Source organism: Humulus lupulus, chromosome 6 (genome assembly GCF_963169125.1).
Source record: "Humulus lupulus chromosome 6, drHumLupu1.1, whole genome shotgun sequence".
Taxonomy (NCBI): Eukaryota; Viridiplantae; Streptophyta; class Magnoliopsida; order Rosales; family Cannabaceae; genus Humulus; species Humulus lupulus.
The window spans coordinates 193,161,452-193,183,947 of NC_084798.1; the positions used below are offsets into that span (position 1 = coordinate 193,161,452).

The 22,496-nt window shown below is 34.6% G+C and overlaps 1 pseudogene; it reads right to left on the minus strand.

Annotated features, from left to right (window-relative positions):
• Positions 1–15,977: 15,977 nt before the first annotated feature.
• Positions 15,978–20,245, minus strand: LOC133785800 (probable UDP-N-acetylglucosamine--peptide N-acetylglucosaminyltransferase SEC; annotated as a pseudogene).
• Between the last annotated feature and the right edge of the window lie 2,251 nt (positions 20,246–22,496).

Below are 22,496 nucleotides of genomic sequence, written 5' to 3' on the forward strand. Positions count from 1 at the left end.
AATGGCCCGTTGGCCATACCTTATTGAAATCAATATAGACATCTTCTGATCAATCTTGATTTCTATAAACAATGGTCAATAAGAGCGGCGATGCCATGATTAGGGAGGCTGTAGACCAAGCAAAATTTGGAGGCCACAAATAGAATGGCGAGGCCACAAATAGAATGATGAGGCCACAATTGGCAAAGCCACGAATGGCAAGGTCACAATTGGCAAGGCCATGATTAGTGAGGCCACGGATGATGAGACCTTGATTTTTAAGGCCACCGTAAAGGGAAATCAAAATAGACATCCTCAGGATAGTCTTGACTTCTCCAAGTCCCTTACAAGGACTAATATCGAATGGAGAAATTCTGTTGGTTCTGGCCAAACGAACATGAGAAAGTGAAATTTTACAAAGGACTTAAGGGGCCACGACCCGATCTAAGATCCAGTTGTGCTACTACAGCCAATTGCAGGTGACTGGGGTAGTGTGTATGGAGCAAAGAAACACACGCATAGAACGAAGTAGCAAACATGCAATCGTGTAGAAAATTTTGTAGAACAAAGTAGTGGATATGAAAAGTTAGTGTAAGTCGTGCAGAGCAAAGCAAGAAAAATGCAAAGGTCATGCAAAGTTCATGTAAAGTATGTACCATTATGAAGCATGCAAGCAAACAATAGCAAAAAAAGAAAAATTCAGAAACTTTTGCGAAGCAATATCAAGCACAGATGAAAAAAGCAAGCATAATTTGTTCGAGAATATATTTTATTGCTCAATGGAAAAGTGGAAAAACCAAAAATACAACTCTATGCAAAGAATACAATGGACAAGATGATAGATAAATAGGTTTACAACTCAATGACCAGCAATACAAGTAAATGTAGAAAAGAGAGAAAGAAGAGAATTATTAGAACTAAAACTCTAAAACAAAAGATACCAATAAATATGTAAATGGAAATAGAAGAAGAGGATTACAAACTCAATACAATAATAATACAAGAAGAACAACTGAATGAAAAGATCAATGGAAAACACAAACTCACACTCAACTAAAGTGTAGAGTAGTGGGGATCACCTACTTGAATAAGGTTCAAAACGTTTGTCCAAAAGCTTATTTTCCCCTACTCTCTAGGCACTAAGGGATCTCTCTAGGAAATAGCTCTCTGGAATTATCAAACCTCTATGGTGTATTTTTCAGCCAAGTGCTTTGTGGATGAAAAATGGTGTGTCATACAAGTGAGCATTAGGCTCCTATTTATAGAGTTTGAGATACCCTTTGGATTTCAAATTCCACCAACCCCTATGGCTGTTACCAATGTTTAATTGGATTAATATGGAATTAAAATTGAGATTTGGGAGTTATTTGGGTTTTTATAACCGTTCAACACATTTGGAAAAAACTAAAAATTTGGCCTGAAATGCACCTGTGGCCGCGGCCAGGGACATCAGTGGCCGCGGCCACTGCTTTCTGTCCCCAAGCCGTGACCACCATCATTCAGTGGCTGCGACCACAGCCCATTTTCAGCACTTGAAAATGTGCTGTTTTTCCAAACGGTTAGAAACTCTCCCAAATGACTTTGTAACTCCCAAAACACATTATTGGGGTTAAAATCATATCTCCAACAGCCATATTTTATAATGGCTTTATGAAATCCAATCTCAAATGTGTAACATATAATATACACATTATTGGGTAATATTTGGGAGTTACAAATTTGTAACTAATTTTGTAACTCCAAAATATGTCACATTTAGGCACACACATGTGTCCAATTTTGTGACTCTCAATAATATGTTACAAGGTGTGACAAATCACATTTTGTCACATTATTTAATCTAATATTATATTATATGAAATAATATAACAGAATTTATCATCAATATACAACAAAAAGGACCAAGTTAAGGCTAATGTTCATACAGACAGGAACATAGTCCAATGTAAATAACAAAAATAAAGAAAAATAGTGGTAAGGAGCCTATACAGGGTCGGCGGAGTAATCGCCCTTGCCAGTGGTGCCTGCGCTAGCGGTGCCCACGTCAATGGCGCCCTCGCTAGTGACGCCCTCACCAGTGGCCACCTCGCCGACAGAAGCGTCGACAAGTGCAACTCCATCGGAACCGACTCGCTCTGGCGCCACCTGATCAAAGCCATCCACACCAGCAGTCTTAATAAAGATGTTCCCTAAATCCTCAGCAACACCACCATAAGTTCCCTCCTTGCCTGTCTCCCTGACTAGGCGAGCCCGACATTATGACAAAATACTAATGGCAATTGGCTCACCCATGAAGCTGAAGTCAAGACTGCGGTTGAAGCACGAAAGAGAAAACAACATGTTGTTAGTATTCTCGCTGCCACTCCTACGAGCTGCCTCAACATCACGATGAGACTTATCTTGCTCAGCCATGAAAAGCACGTCAATAACATCATGTTGAATCTTCCATGACTTTGCATCCTGCTGGGCAGAAGTCATCGCTGTGGTGACATCGTCAGAGGCAAAATGGACCCTCGCGAACTCCTACTTTAAGGCAGTAAGAGCAGTGCGAGAGCTCTCAAGGTTAGAAAGGGCGCTCTCAAAATCCGAGCAGGTCTTTTGGAGATCTTTGACCTCTCGCCGAAGCTGGCGATGAAGATTCACCACAGTCAGCGCCACCTGAAAGACAAAGCAAGTAAATAGTGAGGACATGCTTAATAATAGAAAGAAAATGAGACAAGTCAAGAAGGTTACCATAACACTGTTCTCCATCTTTTGGCGTGACAAGTTGTAATGACCCAACTAATTCTAAGACCTTGGACCATTAAAACTACTAGACATAACTATTATTTTTTTAAAAACATACATAAGAAATATTCACTACTTTATTATAAACTCCAAAGTAAATATTGAAATACATAAATGCGGGGTATGAGATCCCATTGTTTTAAAATAAAACATCACTTTAAACTAAAGAAAATTGTTTACAAAGCTAAGTGCAGAAAATACATAAAAACATAATTTAAAGAGACTAAAAAAAAAATAACTACGTCCTTGAATCGTCACGCAGTCCATCGAATCCCTTCATCCTTAATACACAAACCAAGCTACTACGAATCCTTCCGCCCATATCTATTTTCCTGCATACATAAAAAAAAATGAGTGAGCCTAATGCTCAGCAAGGAAAATCTACTAGCACGTAAAACATAAACATAAGACTGCAAAACATATGGCTATAAAACATGCATTATAATGGTCATCATACTTCTTGGGGCTTGCTAGCTAAGCAATCATATGCCCATAAATTTACAGGGCTTAGTTATCTAAACAAGTCATATAAATTTATGGGGCTCGTTATCTAAACAATCATATGCCCAAGAAATACATTATTGGGACTTGTTATATAAACAAGTTATATATTTGTTATCTAAACAAATTATGTGATTTTTATCTAAACAATTTTATGCTAAAAACATATCATACATATATCTTAGCATAAACATATCAAAACATAAAAACATACATAATCTATCATATTTTCCTTACCAAAACCGAGATATGAGAACAAGGACGAGATTTGGAACACTCCTAAAACCAAAAATAAGAATGGTGAGTATTTCTAAAGATAAGAGATGACAAACAAGAGAACTAAGCCACCAAGAAGAAGCTTACCGAAAAGAAACCTTAAGTTGAAAAAACTTAAATACCTAACCAATCATGGAAAACAACAAGTTAGGATTTGAGTAAAGAAAACTAAAGGAAACTAAAGAAACATACTGAAATGAACTTCAGATTAGGAATACCTTTGGATGTACTAGAACCGAACTACACCTCGATATTGAAAAACACACTATTTATCTTACTTCCCAAGTGTTTATAAAGCTTATATCCCAACCTAAGTGTTTATCACTCTATAGTAACCCTAGCAGCTTGAAGGCTCTAAACACAGCTTGAAGAATGAGAGAAATGGCTGGGTACTAGGTCCTATTTATAGAGTTCAAGGAGTGAACTGCCTCCTTTTAGCTTGAATAAAAATAATGTGTATTAATTGAAAAATATTTGAATATTCATTCAACAGGTGCTTAAGACTCGGTCAAAACGTTCAGAGGCTAGTCAAGAGGTTAAGGAATAAATTAAGTTCGGTTTCAACAACGTTTGAAATTATGGCCCTAGGGCCGATATATCGCCCATCATAGGCGATATATCACCTGGGCTTATGTCCCGAGTGCTCGTCGTTTTGTTTGTACGAAGTTGATGTATTTTTCGTATTCCTTGTGTCGCGATATATCGCCCCTATAGCTGCAATATATCGGCATACATTGAAATATTAGACACATCATTGCACTTTTTCAGCTTAATTTGAATTGGATAAACAGCTTTGACTGAGTCATAATATGGTTTTAAAGCTGCTGGCAGGTCCTAGAGTTTTTTTAAATATTTTCTTTTATAAAACTTTTCATCAAAAATACTTACTTCCTTAATAAACATGCACACAACAAGTGTCATGATCTTATTAGTTCTATCTAAACCTTATAGTATAATAAATGACGTCTTTATAATCAGCTATATTAATCAAACCTTATGTTATAATTAATATTCTTAAATTATAGGTTAAACTTATAAAATCTATAAGTGTTGCTACGAGTGTTCAACTAAGTCTCGGCTTGAACCAAAATCCACAATAATAAACATACTATAACTACTACTAGCTATTACTACTACTATTACTATCTAACTAGCTAAGTAAAATTCTAGGACTCTACACAAGTACAAGGAAGAGCCAGTGATCACTGATGGCCAGCTGTAGGGGAGACGGAGGCCCAATGCTATGAAGTCCAACATCCAACTCGTTATGCTAATGCCTGCTAGGAGAGGTGCAAGAGGTGGTAGCTCTAAAGAAGGCGACACAGCAGAGGGAAATGTGCGCGAAGGTGCCGCAGGACATGGAGTACTCTTTGGGCGAAGGTCCAGTGGGGCAGGACTAGATGGAGATGCAGTTGGAGGTCAAATCTTGACCCTCTTAGCTTTCTCGTGTGATTGACTCTAGGTTGAGTACGTTTCTTTTGCCTCAGTGAACTCCCTTGAATAGTCAAAGGCTGAGAGAAGAATCAAATGGGTCGCTGGATCCTGCAATTCATAAATCAAACAGTCAGACGAGGCATAAAAAAATCATAACATCACATAAATAAGCCTAATAAATAGCTTCATCAACATATGGGCATTAAGTACCTAACAAATTCGGGAAGGAAGGCCCACTAGCAGGGCCCCCTCCACTCGGGTGAGAATCGAGAGAACTCGGATCGGCACAATTCTCTAAAATGAACCCCACTAGTGCCTCATCCTCTATATTGGCCTATGACTGCATGGATCAACAGAGAAGAAAGGCATACAAGCAAGCTTTGCAATGGTTGTTGAGATTGGTTAAATATAATGGTTAAGATGTTTACACGTTGATGTGCAAAACACTTAACGATTTTCACTTAAAGAGAAGTGAAAACATGAGATTGTATAGAAGGCATCTAAAAATGACTTTTATGGGTCTAAAGTGATACAATGTGATATCCAAACATTCTCAAAATGTTTTGTAGCATTTGGAGCAATTTTAGCACCATTTAAGGGATCCAATTTTAGGACCATTGCGTCACCCCCTAAGCGGCGTAGCATCGCCAAAATATGAAGGGCTTGAAAAGCCCTAGGAGGCGATGCATCGCCTGCTAGTAGGAAACATATCGCCTGACCGGTGATACATTGCCAGAGCGGTCTTTAAGGGTTGTATACTTTACGTAAAATGCTAAAAATGATGTGTCTTAAATACTCAAAAAGCGGAGTCTCAAAGAAGTCGCATTGAAATTGCTTATGGCTCTTCAAGTTGAGGATGATGCCAAAACATTCAAAGAAGCAATGTCTTTGAGACTCTGCTTTTTGGAAGGAGGCAATAAATTATGAGATGGATTTAATTATTTCAAACCACACATGGGAATTGGTAGACCTTCCACAAGGTTCAAAACCAATTGGTGTAAGTGGGTATTTCAGAGGAAATATCACACCGATGGTACATTACAAACCTTCAAGGCAAGACTAGTAGCCAAAGGGTTTAAACAAAAGGAAGGAATCGATTATTTTGATACGTATGCACCGGTTGCTAGGACAACCACTATAAGAGTACTATTTGCCTTATCATTAATATATAACCTTTATGTTCATCAAATGGATGTCAAACGACATTCCTAAATGGAGATATCGATGAGGAGATTTATATGGAACAACTGGAGGGTTTTGTTCTAAAGGGAAAAGAACATAAAGTGTGTAGGCTTGTTAAATTATTATATGGTTTAAAGCAAACACTGAAAAATGGCATGAGAAATTTGATAAAGCCATAATTTTGGATGGGTTTATACACAATAATGCATACACGTGCTTATACTCTAAGATTTTTTATTACTATGCCATCTTGGTGTGTCTAAATGTTGATGATATGTTGATTTTTAGTAATGATATGAAAGTCATAATAGAAACAAAGAGGTTTCTATCTTCCACTTTCAAGATGAAGGACCTTGGAGAGGTTGATACCATCTTGGGTATAAAAGTGAGAAGAAATAGTGTAACGACCCAAATTTACTAATAAGGCTTAAGGGCCTTGATTAGTGTGTCGGGAGAGCATAATTGGATTATGTGTGATTTAATGATTTAAAATCATGTTATATGACTATTTGAATATTTGTGATGCATGGCTATGTGTAATAGTATGCATGTAGGCCCTGATTAGGTTAGAAGGGCATAATCATAATTTTGGCCCGTTGAGGGCATAACTGCATATATTTGTGATAAATTGATGAGACCACATTATTATCTGGATATATTTGTAATATGGGATTCAAGGTGATCTAAGTGAGAATTTTAGCGAAAAAGACACATCGGGGATTTCTACTCGGCTCGGGGCGAGCCTGGGGGTATTTATGGGAACTTAGAGAATATATTGGGGTCTATCTTGATATTGAGGAATATAATTGGTGATTATTTAGGTGTCGGGAAGTAAGCAGTTGATATTAGGGACACTCGAGGAATTAGCGGGAATTGGGTGAAGTGACCAAAATGCCCCTAGGTGGATTAAAAGGCTTAGGAATTAAGGGAGGGTATTGTGGTCATTTGGCTTATAAGGGATAAGAGTTAGGTGCTGTTTTGGCTTTATGCCTTAGTGGGAAGTCTAGAAACTGAAGGAAAGAAAAAGAAAGAAAAGAAGGAAAAGGAGGAAAAAAAAAAGAGAAATAGGAAGTCTCACTACAAGAAAAAATTCTTTTAATAACACCAAAAATGTGTTATCCAAACATACCATAACACTTTTTGATGTGTTAAGACCGACTATGTTATCGTAGGTTAGGGTACTTTATATAACACTTTATCATTGTTATACAGATATGTTATTATACTGTCAACGATAGCACACTTTCTGTGTTATTTTAATAAATAGATAAGTGTTTAATTATTTTATTTATATTCGATTATATAACACATTTCAATACTTATATATTTGTGTTATACTACACTTTAGTATAACATATTTTTTGTGTTATACTACACTTTAGTATAACACATTTTTTGTGTTATATAATGAAGTTTGCATAACAAAATTCTTTACTTATAAAAAATGTTATTGTAATAGATATTATAACACATTTTCGTATTATTTTAATATTTAGATAAGTTTAAATTCTCATTATATATTCATTTATATAACACTAATTTATTCTATTATATTTTTATTTTTATTTATATAATTAAAATTAGCTTTCTAATATATATTAGCATCATCAAATGAACTTGATTTTCAAATAACAAAAAGTAAAAGCATTCAACATTATATTAACAATCCAAAAATTAGTTTAAAACATTCAACACTGTCATCAACAACAAAATGTTCTTTAATTATTCAAGTAGTCTTAAATATTAAACATATTGAAAAGTTACTACTTTCAGCAGAAAATATTCTACAGCTGCCCAACACAAAGCCTTCAAAATTAAGTATCCTATTCTATTTCGCTTGTCACATCTGCAAAATAAACAAAGAAATATTTTATTGTTATTATCTAGCATCACAAATTACTTCAAGAAAAATGCTATGGAAATTATTTCCAAGAGAGGACACCGCATACGATGTTCCAAACTACTAGAAGAAGAATCAAGTCCTGCATTTATTTACTGGAAAACTAATTAACACCTGACTTACCTAGATATATAATCATCTATATATAAGAAATGGTTATAAACTTAGATTTGTTCTTACAATTGATGGCCCTTTATAACTTTATTTATCATAGATCTATGACTCGAACCAAAAGTAAATGGAATGTTTAGAAATCTCAGCCAATATATAAATATATATACAAAAAGTGAGTTCTATAACAAATGGAAAGTTCAGAATTCTCAGCCAATTTTCTATCATCATCCAAAAATAGAAAACTCAGAACTAAGACAAAAACATAGGCAAATGCTAAATCTATATTATATGCAAAATTTGAGTTCTAAAGGAAAAGAGTTTGGAAAAGAAGCTTATTACTTACTTGAAATGAACATAAAGTTCTAAGCTTTCTTCTTCAACTTCTCAGGCCAAGGCTAAGCATGGGTGCCAGCCATGGACTTCATCTGATAGTCAATGCAATGAAACAACAACCAAATTAAAACTAACCCATATAATATTGACTAAAAAGAAAACCAAAAAATACTCAATATAAATAGAATAAATATACTAGCATAGTAACTCATCTGGGACTCATTCTCCAAAATAGCTTACTCACATTATAAGAAAACTTATTGAGATTACAAATTTCAAATTTACACTTTCAATACAACCCAAATATGGTCCAAAAAATTAATTTGCTCTAGTATGTAAATAAATTACAACTATGGTCCAAATAATAAAGATGCCCAAATTTATTTTAAATACAAAGCTAAGGCAATAACTCTCATGTATAGTTGAAGAAACCCATTCAGTTGCTTCCTTAAACATCATTTTAATTTTCAATCTGATTTCCAAAAAAGAAGAATAAGGCAGAACCAAGCTATCATTAGATAAAAGCAAAAATGGTATCTCAAAGGAACATCCTGCAATCTTGCACCTGCAGAGTAGCCCCCATCCTTCTATTGTAAAGAGGGTACATTTTGTCAAGTCTGTCATTCATGTTGTTGAAAGTAACACCATAAAGTTTGCTTACCAAGTCTTGTTCGTATCTCCTCTACAAGATCATACATCTTTTCAACAGGTATAGACAAATCATATTTATAAATTGCCCCTGATTTTTGCAATGCTTCTGGTAAACCCTGCATCAATATAGCATAAGACGTTTTTCTTTATTATTTCTCTGTATTTTAAATGCAAAGTAAAGATGAAAAATCAATAAAACATTTGTTTCCAAATTTCTGTGTAATTGAGAATGAATCATGGCTATTGGAACTAATACTTTCTATCTGACTAAACAGATGTTAAAAACAAGGCAATGATCAACCCATATTATAATCACTATTGATAAGCTGAAGGCAAAATGATACCTCACGTAAAAGCCAAAACGATAATGCTTGGTTAATGTCTTGTGCTAGAGCACCATCAGAAACCAAGCCAACTTCCATTGCATGAATTAAGAAAGCTTCAAGTTTTTCTCTGGAAATTCCCAAACAAGACAGTAAAGTCTTATTAGTATGGACATGCCATCTGTTGTAAAGGAATTTAGGGGGAAAATAACATTTTTTTTAAGAGAATATGATTGCCACTCAATAATAGATATTACTAGTATACTTGAATCGGCTTACCATAAAGAGAAGAGGCCAAAACTGAATAACGTATTAACAGAACTATTAGCATCCATAAAAACTACTTCAACAAAAAACAACATGGACAAAGTTATCAATTCAACTCTCCCACATCCCAGATTATATTGATTTTCTTTTCCTTATAGTAAAAATTGTGGTGCCACACAAGATCATATTACATAGACTAACAAAAATAAAAGAAACTAAGGTAGCTCTACTTAAGATTGTGTCTCCTACTAATTAGCTCAGTATGCAAACTAGCAACAGAAAATGCAAGTCAGGGCCTAAATTTGTGTAAAGCCTTTCCTTTGATGTATACTATACTATGAGCATATAAAAATTAAAGTGCTAACAATTATCAGAAGAATATAAAAGATGAAAGATCAAGTTTTATTACAAGAAGCAAGAACATCCCAAAAAAATGGGGAAGAGAAAGAAAACGAGTAGAAGCAAGTACTACAACAAATTGTATTATCAAAATGAAACAAAGATTGAAGGAATAAAAAAAAACACTGTTATGTAGTCATATTCCTCATGCTCTCGGTAAGAAAGTAATTTCAACATAGAACCAATAGAAAGAGAAGGGGAAAAAGTTTATCCAGGCTTATCGTTTTTTATAAAGTAAACATAAAGATCATACCTTGAATAAGATTGTCCTGCTTTAGGAAAAATCTCCATGAGCCAACTTTGGTCACAGGGATTGTATTTGAGATTAAACTTGTCAAAATGATGAAATGTGCTATTGTTTGCGTGAACATCCAAAGGGTCAACATTTAGGTCATACCATGTCCAAGGAGATGGAAAGTTCTAATGTAATACATGAAGGATTTGAAAAAGTTAAGGTTCCTATGAGTACCAATATGATGCATATTCATTAAAAAGAAAAAGATAATATACTAATCTGGCACTTCATTTTTAGACCAAGTTACAAATTGTAATGACCCACTACTCTAGACTATTTGGACCATTAATGAAACTATACATAAAATCCTTAAAAGAACTTACATTTGCGAAAATACCATAATTTTATTAAGTAACTTATAAAATAAGAGTTACTTACAAAGTAAATACCAAAACGGATATGGGATCCCATTGTCTTTAAAACAAAAACAGAATTTAAAATAATAAGACATTACATAATTAGTGCGGAAAATACATGTAAAAAGACATAAAACCGAAACTACATCCTCGAATCGAATAACGCTCGGCCCCTTGACTCCATTCATCATCGATACACATCCTCTAAGCGTCACGAACCTTTCCGCCTCTAAAGCTTATTTTCCTGCACATAAAACAAAAAGGAATGAGCCTAATGCCCAGCAAGGAAAATCTAACACATAGTCATATACATAATTTCATAAGAAAACATAAAGACTTAACATAATACATATAACATACACTTATTATAATGGCCATTATTACTTGGGGTCCCATAGACTAAACAAGCATATGCCCATGGGATTAGTGGGGTCCTACTAGCTAAGTAGGTCATATGCCCATAACCCATTTGGGGTCTTGTTAGTCATATGGGTCATATGCCCAAGCCTACAAACATATATACATATCATAACACATTTAATAACATAAAACATATAGATAACATAAGCACATAACATATTGATTCTAGCCTATTTTCCTTACCAAAGTTACCGGGATATAATGGACTGAGTTGGGACTTTTTGGAACACTCCTAAAACCATAAGAAAGAGTGAGTCTAAAGAAAGGAGATGAAATGAAAGAGATGGAAAGACTAAACCATAAAAAAAACATACTTACCGACTTATATGCTTAAGAACTTGGATTCCCTAACCAAAATAAGAATGAGGTTAGGGGACTGAGTATAAGGTTTTGAGAAAGGAAATAACATGAAATAAATGAAATAGAGTTTCGGGTTTACCTCAAAGATTTGCAAGATCAATCTAACCTCCACCGAAATACTATAGAACTCACTTCCCAAAGTGTTTGATAAGCTTATGATGTTTAAGCTTATAGTTTTTCCCAAACCAAGTGTTTACACTCTCACACTCACTTAACACTAGCAGCTTCTGAACTTAGAGCAAATGGTGAATAATGGCTGGGTACTAGGTCCTATTTATAGAGTTTGGGAATGAAAGTATCTTGATTTTACTTGAATAAAAATAATGGCTTTTTAGGTGAAAATCATTTGAATAATCGTTCAGCAGAGACTGAAGACTCGTTCAAAAGATGCTGGACTTATGGAGGAGTTTGAATGGCTGAAAGGAAAAGAATTCAAAAGTATTTGAATTTAGGCTGGAGGAGGCGATATATCGCCCCCTATAGGCGATATATCGCCTGGACCATTGTTCCCGAGGCGACCGTGCATCGATTCGTGTTTTCCGTATCTACGTGCTGCGATATATCGCCCCCTATAGCTGCGATATATCGGCACACGCTGAATATTTAAACACGAAATTACAAATTTTTAGCTAAGTTTGAATGGAGTAAATAGCCTTGACTAAGCCCTCAACGTACTCAGAGCTGCTGACTGACCCTATAACATTCAAACTTTACTCCTTATTAAATTAAATCCTCAAAAATCTTTAATCCTTAATCACCATTCATAACATGTGCTTAAAATCCTATTGGTTGATGTCTAAACCTTATAATATAATAATTATAATCCTTAATATCAGTCACATTAATCAAACCTTAGGTTATACTTAATATTCTTAAACTATAGATTAAACTTAGAAAATCTATAAGTACTACTATGAGTGTCCAAATAATTTCCGGTTTGAACCAAAAATCCATAGTAACAAAGATAACACTAAACATACTATAACACTACTAAACAATTAGTTAAGTAAAGTTCTTGGACTCTACACAAATACCAAATTGCTTCTCATAGATTGACCAACCAACACAAGTGGGTGCTGCCCCAACTTTTTTTTTTTCATTATACTGAAAAGATGGGAATCGAAAACACTAAAGAATGATTTACTAGAAAAATGAAAAAAATAAAAATAAAAACCTTGTTAATTTATATACTTATTTATTTGTATGGAATGTGTATCATTATTTATTGATTATACAAAAAAAAAAGAGTGGAGTTACCTCTTAATATTCTAAGCTCGACTTTATTCTTTGCATCAATATCTCGATGGCTTTGTAGTTTCTTTGAAAGTGTTATGCTTCAAAAACAGGTCAGTAAATGCCACCCTCAAGTTCTTAACCTCTCTATCTAATTCACTTGGTGTCCTTTGCCTGCAAGATCCTAGAAAATGGAGTATGATCCACCAAAAACTGAGATAAGTCTACAGATCAGTGCTCGAAGTATCATACAAAAATAAAACTGTAAAACCCACATAGCTCTTACCATTTTCTGAAAGTTTTTTAAAGACTACAGTATGTATTCCATCTTTTAGATACCACAAATTGTCAACAGCAGCAACTAAATTACTTAAGATGTTCTTAGTCTGTTCAGAGGCTCTTTGTTGATCACCTTCCATCTATTTAGGAAGGTCACATAAAGATGAACTTTCTGTTGCACCATTTTCCGTAAGACGACTAAGAAAAGCCTCATGAAAAGTAGATTTAGATTCATCTGAAATACAGTATAAAACTTCCTTATCTACAAGCACTTCAAACACTATTTCCCTGATGTCTCTTCCAGTTTGCAGGCATGGGTTATAGATCCCTTATAGGTGTAAAGCAACATAATGAAAAGCTTTATTGTTATGTTAACCTCTGTAGTGGATGGCTTGAAGTCACATAGTACCCGAAGGCCAGAACCTGATGTTTTCAACAAATGTATGCAAATAGATAAGTTGAGGCTTTTACGTGAAGATCTCAAAAGAATCAGAAAGCAACATGTCCCAAATGAACCAGTAGAAAAATACACCAAAGCCAATAACAAAATACATATTCTATGCCATTGAACCAATAGCAAAATGCACCAAAGATGTTAAAGAAAAAAAATAAAACACTGTCAAAATGCACCAAGTGACAAGGAAATCTCAAAATACGAACACAAAAACATGTTTAAAACTATTTCTAAATCATGCATACTTATAGTTACTTCAAGGATAGTTCAATTATGTTTACACCACGAGTTTCCATTCTTATGGTCTTTAGTAGAAATATCACCCAAAAATGTTTCTTTCAGTAAATTAATCAAAGAGTTTCAAGGCAAACGAATGAAACATACCCAAAAACAAAGCAAGTTATAGACAAAATTATTGACTGTCTAATACGCAAAAATAGAACTTATATATATACATGAGACTGAAGGGTATTCAAAAATCATAAAAGGTTGTAGCATATTCAACAGATATAAATAATACCCTTTTATTAACTAGGCTCTTCACCTAATCTTATGCAAGCAAGTTTCACAAGACTAAATCTTGCAGGTTGGTATATGTAGGCAAGACCATCATGGATTTTTTTAAATAACAAATTACCAATTACCACTATATAGTAGGCAAGACCTTTCAATTCTACACCAATCTAGAAGAACAGAATTTTATCAACTCTACTATAAATGAGAATTGGTATATGTGTATTAACATTCTGATTCCTTCATATGCACATAAAACTACAAAATAGTGAAAAGTTGCCATGCTCAAAAAATTTCAGTTCTTGCACTCAAATCACACAATCATGCATTATGAAAACTTATATTTGTTGTAGTGAGTCCCAATAGAATCAAATCCCAACAAACAATAAACTATGTTCTCATCATAAAAAAAAATAAAGTATGTCAAAATGATTTTTATATTGTTTTTTCTTTAGTTTTATTATTTACTTTTTCACTAAAATTTCAATTCCAACCCGAAATGATGGACCATTAAAAAAACATAGATTTAATTCACAATCAAAGTGAAATATTAATAATGTTATGTGTAAAAAGTGATAGTAATATATCAATAATACAAAATTTTCTACAGCATTCCTTAATAATCTTAACAAGTTACTTTTCTCAACAGAGCAAAACTGGGATAAAAAAAGTTGTCTATAGAAATTGAAATTGGGAGAGAAATAATAGTACATGCATGTAAACATTAAGGCCTAGATTCTCAAAGCTTCTTTAAAACCTAACAAACAATATATTAAAACATTAAGAAGACAACCAGAAATCTAAACCCAAAAACAATATTAGTTTGCAATCTTCATTTTTAAATCATATAATCTTATATTAATAATAATAATATTTCCAATTTATTATTTTCAAATAAAAAATCAATTAACTCCTAATATATCACCATTATCTCCCATGGGCGTTGCAATAAAGCAACTATAATGACCATCAAAATTCAATTTCATCAAGAACTAACCTTTATTGCACTAACACATAAGACATTGTATTGAAACAAATATACATAGCCATCTTGAATCTATTAGGAAGAAGGAGGAGCATTCTTTAGTCTCAAGTAAACTCAGTGGTTTGAGTTTTTTATTCATCCATAAAAATCATAAAGTTATCCATTCAGGAAAGCATCTTAAGGTGTTCCATACGAAATTGAACAATAATGAGCATGAGAACAAGCCAACATGCAAGAACTACAAAGAAAATCACAACTAAAAGTCTTTTCAAACTTATGTGAGTCAATAAATTTAACCAACTACACATATTGTGAATCATCTATATCTATTGTAATACTAATTTTTGTCATCTTGTAGTTGTAACCATGTACACCTAATATCAGACCTATCAAGAAAGAAAAAAAAGACCATGGATTCTGAGCAATAATATAATTTATGTACATTAACGAATAAAAAAGTTAATAATTGATATGAGAAGACCAAAATTAGAAAATAAAACGTAAAAATGGGTTGTTCGAATAAAAGAAAATTTACAACTAAAATGTATAAAATAGCAAAGTTTTATTATTCTATTTCAAAATAAATTGTTTTTTTTATAAGATTTACGTGAAGATTATTATCCAAATATTTTCAAATTTATTAGTTATTATTCTTAAGACAAATATGTCTTAAGATCTTTTTAAAAAAAACAACGTAATAATAATTTATTTATTTCGTGAAGTTATTTTATGTGATGAAAATATAAGAAATTTGTATAGGGGTCGGCTGCATGGAAAGTATTTCATTTCTTGCCCCCTGCACAACACAAAACGTCAATTCTGAAACAAACTAAACTGACGCATCAAGAAAAAAAAGAGCAAATTCATACTAAATCTTAATAATTATGTTTCAAGGTTCTTTGACCCAATGTCACTCACTGGCTAACTCAAGCTATACTATACATTAGTATAACCATTAAGATTGGATACGCAGCCAAAGACAAAACCATCAGATGGGACAGAGGATGGTTACCAAAGTCGCTGCTAACATACCTAAATTCGAAACTAGTAACAGCGAATGAAAACAGGCATAGGCAGTATGTACATACAAAGGAAGAGAGAATATATATCTCAAACTTACCCGACCCTTAGCCTTTTACTGCCACCTTCACTCTTTATGGGCAAGGCTGCTGAATAATTGAAGGAAGGAAGAGAAAAACGAGATGCAATGACAGAGCAGTGTGCAACATATTTACGACTACAAGACCAAAAAGACAGTAAATAAAGTGAACATACTACTACAAGACCAAAAAGACAGTAAATAAAGAGAACAGACTAATGCAATATATAGGCAATAGAATACTTACCTTATCTCCAGTGCAAGCATTGGATCAATTGGATAGGCTATTGCATGGAAAGGTTGTGCACTAGGAATAAGAGACATCTAATAGCAAAGATTAAGTGATTTAGAGTGGAACCTGACTGGTAAAGTGGTAATTAGCATCAAATTAAACAACACTTTACCTTTATCTGTCTTCTCATAATTCCCTCAACTTCAATAAACTTATTTTCACGATCATACCAGTCACAAACACACTGGAGAGTAGCACAAATGCAATATCAGATTAGATAAACCAACAGTGAATAGTTATAAAATCCAAACAAAGTTTCACATAGCAACATAAGAGTACAGCATAGAAACTATAGGCTAAGTCAATAATGTGTAAAAATGTACACCATTGAATTAAAAGTGCATTTTCCAAACAGCAAAAAGGAATGGCCGTTTCACCACAAATGAGGCCTTTAATTTCGCAAAAAACATAATGATTAGATCATACTCTGCATACTAATACTGTATATGAGGCTAAACTAGAAGACCTGGAAAAAAAATAATCTACAAGGCCCCTACCCATGTGCCATATACATATTCTATATGAAACAGAAGATGCAATGAAACTTCAGTTGCATTCCCGACTTTTAGAGCACTAATAACTTATTATGCTAGGTAACATAAAAGACTTATATAACATTCGGTAGTGAGAAAAAATAAAACCGAATTAAAACATAGTTTAATATTTAAAGTAAAGTTACTTCTCACAATACCTGTAATGTATGTAAAAGGTTACAAGTTGCTTCTGGAAAATCAGGACGTAGAAAAAGTGCTTGCTTATAGTTTTTTATAGCAGCTTCAACATGTCCACTGTACATACAAAATCCAGAAATATACTATGTTAAAACATGGAAGAACAAACAATATGCAATCAGATAAAAAGCTTGCAACCCCTTATAATTATCATTAAACACCTGTCCTTATAAGCAGAAGCTAGATTAGCACGAGCTTCTGCCATTGAAGGTCGAATATAATCTTGAATGTCTTCATTAACTCTCCCAATCTCTTTATATGTGTTCCCTCTATTGACAAGGGCATCAGCCACCAAAGGATCAATTCGGAGAACTTCATTATAGCAAGATACAACATCTGTGTAATTGCCCTGTGGTTTTTTTTAATTTTTTATATTATTATATAAGACAAACTTTAGTTAATAGAAAAAACGGAATTGTGAAGAGAAGAATAAATATATTCTTTTAAACAAAAGGAAATAGAATAATACAAAATGAAACAGGAAAGCAAAACACACTAAACACCAACCATATAACCAAAACGTTCACTGTAACCATATAACTTAAAATTACCAATGCCATCTTCTCTTAGTTGGAAAAGGCAGAGCAAGAAACAAAACAAATCAAGGTGACCTTTCTATAGATGATAACCTTTCTCCATTTCGAAAGAAAAAAATATTGTATAATTAAGTATTTTCCCAAAACAAATATAAGCAAGCCTTACAGACATGATAAAAAGATATGATTACCTGCTGTTTATATATAATTGCTAAATTGTTGAAAGGAGCAGAAAGTCCTGTTGCCACAGACAATGTTGCCTTATAAGATGAGGCAGCAACACCCATCATGTTCCTATATGACCAGAGAATTTTTTTTTAGGCTAGGTGCATGTGAGTTATTAATCTGACATCATACACTATGTCAATCTAAAAGGCCTGACATGATTAACACATTAATACATACCATTCCATGTATATGTTCCCAAGGTTAGTAAGAGCTTGTGGATGGCTAGGTTGCAGTGTAAGACATTGCTTCAAGGAGAAAATGAAAACTACGGTAAGTAAAACTGAAATTCCCCAACAAAAACATATAAATAAATCGAGCAAAATTTATGGATATTGTGAACCTACACGATAGCATTGCACTACTTCATCAGCTTTTCCAGCATCCTTCAACGCATTGCCCTTAAGAGGGGGAAAACACCATGATGTTTAGTGGGTGAGGGAAAAAATGAAATATTATTCATATCATCAATTGATTAACAAACAATCTAGCACAACTAAGATACGAAAGAGAACCAACCAAATTGTTAAATGCCTCCAAGAATCCAGAATCAAATGCAATTGCTGGCTTATAATTAAAAATTGCCATTTCTAGGTTGCCTTGCTCATAATAAATACTTGCCAAATTGCCTGCAAAAAAAATTGATTTGTATTTATAATCAGACTAAAGTTGAAGGTATCTTACACAGAAGATTGTCATTGTACGATCTGTATGCCACTGAAGAAATTAAGATCCATAGATCAGTCAAGTTGGAAATGAACAGCTAGATATACTAGAGGGATTTTTAATTTTTGTTTTTGCAAGACATACTGGAGTAAATTTCAACAAGCTCTTTAGAAACTAATTGATCCTTTTATGTACATGCAGACTACTTATCCAACAAGGGAAAAAGAAATCATCCACAAGTAAAATATATATATGCATCTTTCCCCTAGAACAAATTGGACGCCATACTTGAAGATATCCACATTTTAAGATCCTTCAGCCACATCAAATGAAAAGGAAAGCCAGCACAATTGAAAGGTAGTCACTAAGTGTACTACATACAAATGGATAGTCTCACCATAGGACATGGCAAAATCTAGTCGCACTTGAAGAGCACGCTGGAAGCATACTATTGCCTCTTGACGCATTCCTAGAGCCTGAAAAAAGCAGAAACAAGTACTAGATTTCTTCTTTAGATATAATGCCCGACACTTTTATATACCCCATCTTCACATAATCTACAATAGCTCACCTTGTAAACATTTCCAAGGTTTAGATCGGCATCAGAAAATGTTGGTTTAAGCTTAACAGCTTCTTGAAAAAGGCAGTTAGTCAAAATTAGATTATAGAAAACATCCATTAAAGATTTACAAAATTAGATTTTGTAATCCATCACAAGATACTTAAGAAAATTACAGCATAGGGAATTACTTTTACAGAAAACTACAACATACTTCAGATAAAGTTTTGGGCGGCAACTTGGATCTACAAAGCTAAAGGTTTTGAGTGACTCTCTATTCTAGATTTAAGTAAAGAGTAGGCCAATTTTTTTTTTTTCATAATGTTGCTGTTTTCTTTTTATTGTATTAATGTATGTCTTTCGGCTGATTTCAGGTTCATGTTCTCATTTCTATAAGATTAGCATGTTCACTTTACTTTTGTATTCCATTGATTAATACAAAGTTTCATTTCTATTCGAAAATATATATTATAAAGGGCTCCACCTTTATAACTTAGTCATGCAAGTCAATGCAATTTTGTAACAAGAATATTCAACTGTAAACACCTACACCCCTTCGCTCATTAAGACATGCACAAGCAAAGTATCCGGGTAAAGACCTTGTAATATTGAAGAGCTGTGTTAAGATCACCAGCCTCCATAAAAAAGCCAGCAAGATTGGACCATGCAATTGCAAAATTTGGCTGTATATGAAGAGCCTCAACATAGCAACTGTAAGCCTACAACAAAAACATTAGAGAAGTCAAAGACCTGAAAACATACATTACAACCTTGACCATTCAGGAAAGCATCTTAAGGTGTTCCATACAAAATTGAACAATAATGAGCGTGAGAAAAAACCAACATGCAAGAACTACAAAGAAAATCACAACTCAAAGTCTTTTCAAACATATGTAAGTTAATAAATTTAACCAACTACACATATTGTGAATCATCTATCTCTATTGGCATCAGAACACTTTGGAATACTAATTTTTGGCATCTTGTAGTTGTAACCATGTACACCTAATATCAGGCATATCAAGAAAGAAAAAAAGGACCATAGATTCCTCAGCTCTTGAACTAATCCTTGAGCTTTCATCAAATTCCCAAGATTATTGTGTGCATCAACCTGTAACATTAAGAAGAAATGTTACGTTCTATTCAAAGATTTTGTTAAATCATTGAATATACAAGTGTCAAGAGTCAGAAAAAAATTCTACCAAACGTGGATTCAGTGCAAGAGCCTAGCGACAACATTGAGCTGCCTCGTTAAACTGCCCTTTACGCATATATGCACTTGCTAAATTTGACCATGCATCAGCAAAATTTGGTCGGAGCTGCAAAATAAAACAATCAGTATAATATGGAAAAAAGAATTCAAAGAAAGAATATATATTTTTGCTCTTGATGATCATTCCCCCACGAAAAAACAAATTTGACTCCGCCACTGGGTGTAAGAGTCCTAGTACTAGGTCTAGGAGTGATATTAGCTAATATAACAACCAAAACCTTCCCATCAAATTGGGCAAAATTTACGGATATTGTACAGACAAATGCAATATACGGATATTCCCCAACAAAATTTACGGATAAATTGGTCGTTGCTGAACCGGCCGAAGCTAGTTGGTCTCACGCAGGGAAGAAGAAGGCTTGGCCGCACAAAGGGAAGAAGAGAAGAAGAGATGGCCTCCGGTGTCGTCGTTTGCCTTTAGTGTCGTGTGAGGGCTTGGGCCCCCGTGGTCGAAGCTTCGACGGCCTCTGAAGATCCCTAGCCGGTGTGTGTAGGGGAAGGTAGCGGTCGGTCTCCACAAAGACAAAGGTGAGAGAGAAAGAGTGAAGGAGAGAGGTCTGGTGGGAGAAAGAGATTCGAGAGAGAGGAAAGAGAATGATGAGGAAAAAGGAGAAGGAATTGAAGGAAAGGAATTGGGTCTCACGGGTCTCACAATTTTCAGGTCTCACAAATGAAAAAAAATGCGAAGTGGCGGGATGGTGTAATTATTACCGCCCTTTTTTCATAAAGTGGCCCCAACATAGTACTCTCACATAATAGTTTTTGATTAGTATTATATTCATGTGTTATGGAAAAGGGTAATTGGTGTAGTGTCTATCTTTTTCTCTCTCGGTTTAAGTTTTTCTCTATCAGTTCTTGAGGTCTTTTGGGCAGAAACTCAGGGAGAGTCAGAGTAGAAGCTTGAGGCTAAGGTCCTTGGTCTGGCCTGAAGAATTAGCAAGGATTTAACAAGGGCAATCCATTCACTTGAGGTAAGGTCTAAGGTTGTTTTTCTTTAGTTTCTGGTTTTATGTAAACAAGGAATTTGAGCTGAGCTTTGGTGGGAATTCTAGGGAAATTGAGGCTGAGCTTAGAGGAAGTGAAGGATGAGCTAGTGAGGAGGATAACCTAGGCTAAGCTCATCCAGCAAAGGTAAGGAATTCTAGTTTAAGTTCTATGGTTTCAGTTGTTGTTTTGTTGAGTTTCTAAACTTTAGGTTCAGCCATGGTGATTTCCTTGATTTAGGGTGCATGTGTTTGAGTTATGTGTGGTTGGGATGTTTGGGGTGAGTGGAGGATGTTGGAAGGCTTGCTTTGAAGTTTGGTTGGGTTTTGAGTAGGTTTGGCTCGAGAAAATTCGAAGGAGAAAATGCTGTGCAGGGTTGTACTGTGACTAGCGCTAGCACGCTAGTCACTGGGCGCTGTAGCGCTAGGCCCTGAAGTTTCTGAGCCTTTTGGCTCTGTTTGTAGCGCTGTAGCGTTCTCTTTAGAGCGCTGTAGTGCTACCCTGTTTCCAGAAAAAGGGTTTTTGGGTTAATTTCAAGGGTTTTTGCCCGGGGGTTCGGGGTTTGATTCCACCACCTCCTTTGGTGGAATTAGAGCTTCCCGAGGGCTCGGGATTGGTCCCGAGGCTAGGTTTTGGACTTGATATTTGGTGATGATTCTGATCTACGATTGTGACTAGGTGTGCGCTAGGGCTCAAGAGGGATCGTGCTTGAGGATCAATTGAACAAAGCTAGCAAATCTAAAGGTAAGAAAACTGCACCCGGTTATGTGTTTATGATGGGACTAAGTGCTCCCGATATCTGTATAATGTCATAGATGGTATTACGCCATGGCACATGTGATAAACGACCTAAGGGTGCCGTAAATAATACTTGCGCATAGGGTGCGGCTCGGCCACTGGTAGCCGAGGACAACTTAACATTCATTGAGCTCGGTTTAAGCGGGCCGGAGTCAGTGGGATAAATAGAGGGTGTGGCCTAAGGGCTTGAACCCTAGTTATTATATGTGGATTGATTGTTGATATGAAGTGATATAATTGGTATGATGAATACTTGATTATCATGAATGCTTAAACTGTTGAGTACATGCTT